Source organism: Convolutriloba macropyga, unplaced genomic scaffold (genome assembly GCF_964194025.1).
Source record: "Convolutriloba macropyga unplaced genomic scaffold, txConMacr16.3 SCAFFOLD_1990, whole genome shotgun sequence".
NCBI lineage: Eukaryota > Metazoa > Xenacoelomorpha > Acoela > Convolutidae > Convolutriloba > Convolutriloba macropyga.
This window is the reverse complement of record NW_027452267.1, coordinates 12,622-20,000: the sequence shown is the minus strand read 5'-3', so window position 1 is coordinate 20,000 and position 7,379 is coordinate 12,622. Positions and strand designations below refer to the sequence as shown.

At 43.0% G+C, this 7,379-nt stretch overlaps 2 pseudogenes; both read right to left on the bottom strand.

The window, feature by feature from the left end:
• Window positions 1-3,163, bottom strand: part of LOC142357337 (large subunit ribosomal RNA) — a 7,306-nt pseudogene extending 4,143 nt beyond the window's left edge.
• A 1,683-nt stretch (window positions 3,164-4,846) lies between these two features.
• On the bottom strand, window positions 4,847-4,998 carry LOC142357339 (5.8S ribosomal RNA; annotated as a pseudogene).
• Between the last annotated feature and the right edge of the window lie 2,381 nt (window positions 4,999-7,379).

Below are 7,379 nucleotides of genomic sequence, written 5' to 3'. Positions count from 1 at the left end.
AGAGTCCACCTTGCATTAGATCTGCCTGTCTTCTGGGCCTGCATCTGGTGGTATGTATCTGGGTGCCTGCTTTTGGTGTGAAGTGAGAGACCAGTCTGTCCTTTGAAGGGTCCAGCACCACAGATTGAGCAGCACCAGTTGGGGGCTGTTGCTTGGCCACTCACGGGTTCCTGGGTGGGAGCCCTGCCCGCATGTGCTCCCTGTGATGCTTTCGTCTGTGATGCCCCTGACTTGTGACTTCTGGTCTTGTGCTGCTTCAGGCCGAGCTCACTCCTGAACGGACCCTGTCCGCAGATGTCGCAGGTCCACTTGGAGGCCACGTCTCCACAACTACTGGTGCTCACACTGTCTTGTCTGGCTGAGGCCAGATCTTTCTCATTGATTGTCTTCATCGTTGGGACTACTGTACCGAGGTACAGACTTTGGTTTTACCCAAAGTGGTTGGCGAACTTTTAAGGTGGTCAGCACACTTCACCGGACAGCCTTTGTTCTGGTATGACTCCGAAACCGTGGTTTTTAGTGGTTCGCCTTCCACGGACAGTCTTTGTTTTGGTGTGACTCCGAAACCGTGGTTTTAGTGGTTTGCCTTCCACGGACAGTCTTTGTTTTGGTATGACTCCGAAACCGTGGTTTGTTGAGTGGTTTTCCTTCCACTGGGCAAGTTTTTAAGGTTTGTCCATTCCGGGGACTATTGATGGTGTGCTTAGCTCAGCCACGAATGGCAGTTTCCAGCGAGACCTCGTGGAGGTTGCACACAGTCAACTAATCATCACTAATTAAGAGAGTCATAGTTACTCCCGCCAAAGTTACTTAAGAGAGTCATAGTTACTCCCGCCGTTTACCCGCGCTTATTTGAATTTCTTCACTTTGACATTCAGAGCACTGGGCAGAAATCACATTGCGTCAACACCGTTTCACCAGCCATCGCAATGCTTTGTTTTAATTAAACAGTCGGATTCCCCTTGTCCGAACCAGTTCAGAGTTCGAGTGTTTTTTGTGCAACAGAATAGACCTAAAGCATATCAGCTAGCAGTCAAACCAAACGCCAACAACCCGAAGGCCATCGCACGCTTTAGCAGACCGAAGCGTCAAACTAAAGGCTTGTTACACCCACTCCTCAGAGCCAATCCTTCTTCCGAAGGTACGGATCTATTTTGCCGACTTCCCTTATCTACACTGTTCCAAGACCAGAGGCTTTTCACCTTGGGGACCTGATGCGGTAATCGGTACGATTCACTCTCCTGACATCTGCTAAGCCAAACTTTTATGTGCCACCAGGAACAATTGGGACACAGCAAATGCTGCTGTGCTCTTGCACGCTTCGAGCCTTATCTCTGATTGAATCAATTCCAAGGACTCTACAACGTGTTATAAAGAAAAGATAACTCTTCCCCAAGGTCCCAATGACAAAGTTCGACCTCAATGACGTTGCCGTCTCAATGCCAGGAGAGTAAGTTCGGGAATTTTAACCCGATGCTCTTTCGAGACTCAGCAGTTTTCAAGAAACCACTATTCAAGACTTTGGCATTAGCCTGTCTTTTAGAATCGACTAACTCATGTGCAAACGCTGTTCACATGAAAGCCTTTCCCGCTTCAGTCCTCAAAGTTCTCATTTGAGTACTTGCTACTTCCACCAAGATCTGCTCCATTGATCGCTTCGCGCATACACTTGCGTGCATACTTTAGCGCAATCAATGTGTCCTCCTACACATGAATATCATTTTTGAGCTGGTGAGGCTCTTTTTCTCTAATCTAACTTGCGTTAGATATTGATATTCATGGTTGGGTATAGGCCACGAGCTCTAGTGCCATCCATTTTCAGGGCTGATTGATTCGGCAGGTGAGTTGTTACACACTCCTTAGCGGATTTCAACTTCCATGACCACCGTCCTGCTGTCAGTATCAATCAACACCTTTTGTGGTGACTCATGAGCAAGTAGTTAGGCGCCTTAACCCAACTTTTGGTTCATCCCACATCGCCGGTTCTGCTTACCAAAAGCGGCCCACAAAAAGCTTGCATTCATAGTCCAAGTGCAATTAAGTCACAAGGACATCTCACCGATTTATAGTTTGAGAATAGGTGAAGGAAAAATTTTCCCCCATTCCTCTAATCATTCGCTTTAACCGATGAAATTGCTTTGCGAAGATTTTTCAATCTTGCTCAAGCTTTTGCTATCCTGAGGGAAACTTCGGAGGAAACCAGCTACTAGATGGTTCGATTAGTCTTTCGCCCCTATGCTCAGGTCAGACGATCGATTTGCACGTCAGAACCGCTTCGGGCTTCCACCATGGTTTCCCGTGGCTTCGCCCTGCCCAAGCATAGATCACCATCTTTCGGGTCGTGTGCTACTTGCTCTGGATCAGTCATGCAATAAGAGCAAAACCGTCCGTGGTTGCGGGACACCGAATCGGCGCCCTCACCACACAAAGTAGTGCAATTCATAAAAATTACACTGTTCACTTTCATTTCGCGTGTGCGCTTTCAATGAGCGACAACACTTGCAAGCAACTCACACTCCTTGGTCCGTGTTTCAAGACGGGCTGTAGAGAGCATTGAATAGGAAGTTGAGGTCAGACAGGCAATCAAGATCAATTTATCTCATTTTGTTTAGAATCAACAAGAAGAATTCCGAGGAAAACTTCTGCTCGATTCATTAACAAGATTTGCCAAAAGACGACAACTACACTACTCGGTAGCCGAGAATATAATATCAAGGCATTGAGTATGGTAACGCTCACTCCAGTTCCCCTTCAACAGTTTCACGTACTTTTCACTCTCTCTTCAGAGTGCTTTTCAACTTTCCCTCACGGTACTTGTTTACTATCGGTCTCGCTTTATAATTAGCTTTTGGAGAGACATATCTCCAGCTTCGAGTTGCACTTTCAAACAACTCTACTCATAGGAATGAGCCATTATGACTGGTATCGAAAATGACCTTTACAGGATTTTCACCTTCTTTGATGCTACTTTCCAGTAGACATCAGGACAAATTCACCAGTCTAGCATCAAACCATACCGGACACCGAGAAATGTTGCCATTTCTCTTCCCGATGAGCTTTTCCCTGTTCATTCGCCATTACTAAGGGATTCTCAGTTGATTTCTTTTCCTCCCCTTACTGATATGCTTAAGTTAAGGGGGTTCTCTCGCCCAATTCAGGTTATGTAGTTGATTGTCTCTTAATTGGTTCACTGACCAATATGAGACAGAAACCGATTCAGCAGTTTTGTTCGCTACTACTATCAAACACAGGTCGAAGTTTCCATTCAGTCATTAATTCCAACTTTCAAATGTTGTTGTTTCAGCTTTCGCTTACTAGAAGCAACATAATACTCGCTGCAATACAGACCTCGGGAAACCCTCACCGTGAATAAGGTTCACTCACATATTTCACTACATTTTGCGTGGGATTGGAGATGAGGCTACTCGTTCTTGCTCAGTACTAGGCTGAAAATTAACGAAACTTCGTTACAAACGTTCACATGTTGATGTTTCCGCTTTCGCGTACTCGAAACAACATAATACTAGTCTTTGTAATTTAGTTTCATAATTTCAACTGTTCTCATGCAGAATTTTTGCTCATTCTTATCCCAAATTTTGACCTGGCTACTAGTTACACTCCTTGTACTTATTGCAAAATGACCACAAATTTCAACAGCTTTCACATGTTGCTGTTTCGGCTTTCGCTTACTACAGTCAACATAATACTCGTTGCAAAATAAGTGCTCGGCATCTGCAATTTTCCAAAGACGAAGTTTCGCCAGTTCAATTTTCGCTCGCCAATTATGGCTACTAATTCACACGGTACTGAGCTCAACAACATTAAATTTGTTCAGCAAGACTTTCACATGTTGATGTTTTGGCTTTCGCCTACTAGAAGCAACATAATACTCGTCTTGTTAGCTCATTCAATGAGAATAGCTTTTCCCGTTGAGAATTTTTGCCTTCAATTGGCGTTGTAGTGAGTTTGGCTACTCAGATCACCAAATACTTGTGACAATTCGAACCAGAAATGTTTTCAATTTTCACATGCTGATGTTTCGGATTCAACCTACTAGAAGCAGCATAATACTTGTATTCAACAATTTCTGTATCAAATCCCAGTTTTCTCTGGTGCATCTTTGCCAAACTATTCCAAACTGCCTGAGTCTGAATACCAATTACAGGTACTAGTAAATGCACGTTACTAAGGACTATATAGTTCTAGGTTACTGTACACAACGACGTTCACATGTTGATGTTTCAGCTGCCGCTTACTAGAAACAACATAATACTTATCGTGCATACCTTTCCATAACTTGTCCTTTTCAGATGCATTAGTTTCCCTTTGTCTTGGCTTCTACAGTCAGACTGGCTACTAGTAACAGCACAGTACTAATCACATATCGTTCTACAGTTTGCAGACAACTTTCACATGTTGATGTTTCAGCTTTCGCCTACTAGAAACAACATAATACTCGCTGTATACATTTGTAGTTCTCTATGTAACTTTCATGTGAAGAAGTTTCGCCAGTCTTTTTGACTGTCTCAAATCTGAGTCATGCTTAGGCTACTAGTTGCTTCATAGTACTTATCGCCTCGAGATCATTGAACAAAACTTGATTTTCACATGTTGCTGTTTCAGCTTCCGCTTACTAGAAACAACATAATACTAGTCTCATTAAGTTCCGTCTCTTTGCAATTTTCTTATGAAGAAAATTCGCCATCACAATGACTCCAGCAGTTCTTGATCAAGGAATGCAATCATTGATCAGAATGCTATTATTTGAATCGGTTCTGCTTTAAGTGTTCCAATTTTATTGGAAGCACCAACAATAGAACATCAATGTGTTCAATCGAGAGTTATATAACCCTGAATCGGACGCAGTCAACAGCCGAAGCCGAGACCGCCTTTTGCGTTAGAGAGGTCGGTAAACAAATCTTGCGATTCATACCGAATTAACACATATAGCTGTGCTCCTCTTCGTAAAGCGAGCCAAGTGATCCCCTGTTGAAGGATGTATTTGGACCAATCTAGTAGCATTTGGTTTCCAACAAGCTCTCCCAAGTTAGCTTACTTATTGGGCTTTTCAACCAATTCGGTTGGCTACAAGCATCATCAAAGTACTAGCCACAGTTTGATCGCAAAATTCTACGACTTTCACATGTTGATGTTTCGGCTTGCGCTTAGCCTACTATAAGCAACATAATACTAGTCATATCATAGAGCGTGATCAGCTTGTGACGTTCTCATGATGAAGTTTCACCAACAGTGTCTCACTTCGAGCTTAAATCCAGCTACTAGTAACTACACAGTACTGACTGCAACGATAACTTTTATCTATACCTTTCACATGCTGCGCTTTCGGCCAGGGCCTACTAACGTCAACATAATACTCGATATAAACTTTTGTTCATGATGCAGCTTCCCCATGCAGAAGTTTCGCCTTCAAATGCTCTCTTGGCCATATGACGTAAGAAAAGGTTACTAGTAACATCACAGTACTAGCCACAGTTTGATTGCAAAATTCTACGACTTTCACATGTTGATGTTTCGGCTTGCGCTTAGCCTACTAGAAGCAACATAATACTAGTCATATCATAGAGCGTGATCAGCTTGTGACGTTCTCATGATGAAGTTTCACCAACAGTGTCTCATTTCGAGCTTAAATCCAGCTACTAGTAACTACACAGTACTGACTGCAACGCTAACTTTTATCTATACCTTTCACATGCTGCGCTTTCGGCCAGGGCCTACTAACGTCAACATAATACTCGATATAAACTTTTGTTCATGATGCAGCTTCCCCATGCAGAAGTTTCGCCTTCAAATGCTCTCTTGGCCATATGACGTAACACAAGGTTACTAGTAACATCACAGTACTAGCCACAATTTGATCGCAAAATTCTACGACTTTCACATGTTGATGTTTCGGCTTGCGCTTAGCCTACTAGAAGCAACATAATACTAGTCATATCATGGAGCGTGATCAGCTTGTGACGTTCTCATGATGAAGTTTCACCAACAGTGTCTCATTTCGAGCTTAAATCCAGCTACTAGTAACTACACAGTACTGACTGCAACGATAACTTTTATCTATACCTTTCACATGCTGCGCTTTCGGCCAGGGCCTACTAATGTCAACATAATACTCGATATAAACTTTTGTTCATGATGCAGCTTCCCCATGCAGAAGTTTCGCCTTCAAATGCTCTCTTGGCCATATGACGTAACACAAGGTTACTAGTAACATCACAGTACTAGCCACAATTTGATCGCAAAATTCTACGACTTTCACATGTTGATGTTTCGGCTTGCGCTTAGCCTACTAGAAGCAACATAATACTAGTCATATCATAGAGCTTGATCAGCTTGTGACATTCTCATGATGAAGTTTCACCAACAGTGTCTCATTTTGAGCTTAAATCCAGCTACTAGTAACTACACAGTACTGACTGCAACAATAACTTTTATCTATACCTTTCACATGCTGCGTTTTCGGCCAAGGCCTACTAACGTCAACATAATACTCGATATAAAATTTTGATCATGATGCAGCTTTCCCATGCAGAAGTTTCGCCTTCAAATGCTCTCTTGGCCATATGACGGAACACCAGGTTACTAGTAACATCACAGTACTAGCCACAGTTTGATTGCAAAATTCTACGACTTTCACATGTTGATGTTTCGGCTTGCGCTTAGCCTACTAGAAGCAACATAATACTAGTCATATCATAGAGCGTGATCAGCTTGTGACGTTCTCATGATGAAGTTTCACCAATAGTGTTTCATTCGAATTGGTTCTGCTTTAAGCTCTCCAATTGTTTTGGATGAACCAGTTTTGCCCTTCGAAGCCACTTTTGTGAGCTTTTGTGGGTCTTTACCAAGAGGATATACCTCAAGGCCTCTTTCAATTCCTTTAAGTTCTTTCAACTCCTTTACAGTTTCTAGGTTCACATAGCTGCAAACCTTATTTCTAGTTTTAAGTCTGGCCAACTTGGGGAGAGTTGGTGCAGACCGTGACCAATTCTAGTAGGATGCCACAACAAGAATGTGATCAACTTAGCTTGTCGATGAACCTGCCCCACATTCAAACAACTCTATCGCCTTTTCCTCGTATAGTTATATGCGAGGGCCTCTCATAGAGAGCGCTGTTAGCAACCTTTTCCACATAGACGATAAAGTTGTGAGTGTTTTGCACATGGCTGTTGTCATCACCACGTGACGAGTCAACTCAGCTTGACTCTCTACACTCCGACAAGCTTTGCACATACGCCTTTAGTTCAGTATGTGTCTTTAATCTGACTCCGGTGCCTCAAGCCGGAAAAATTGTCAGATTATGATCATTATCGGTTAGTCATCCCGATGCAAGATCGTATCGTACTGTCTTTGTCTACCTC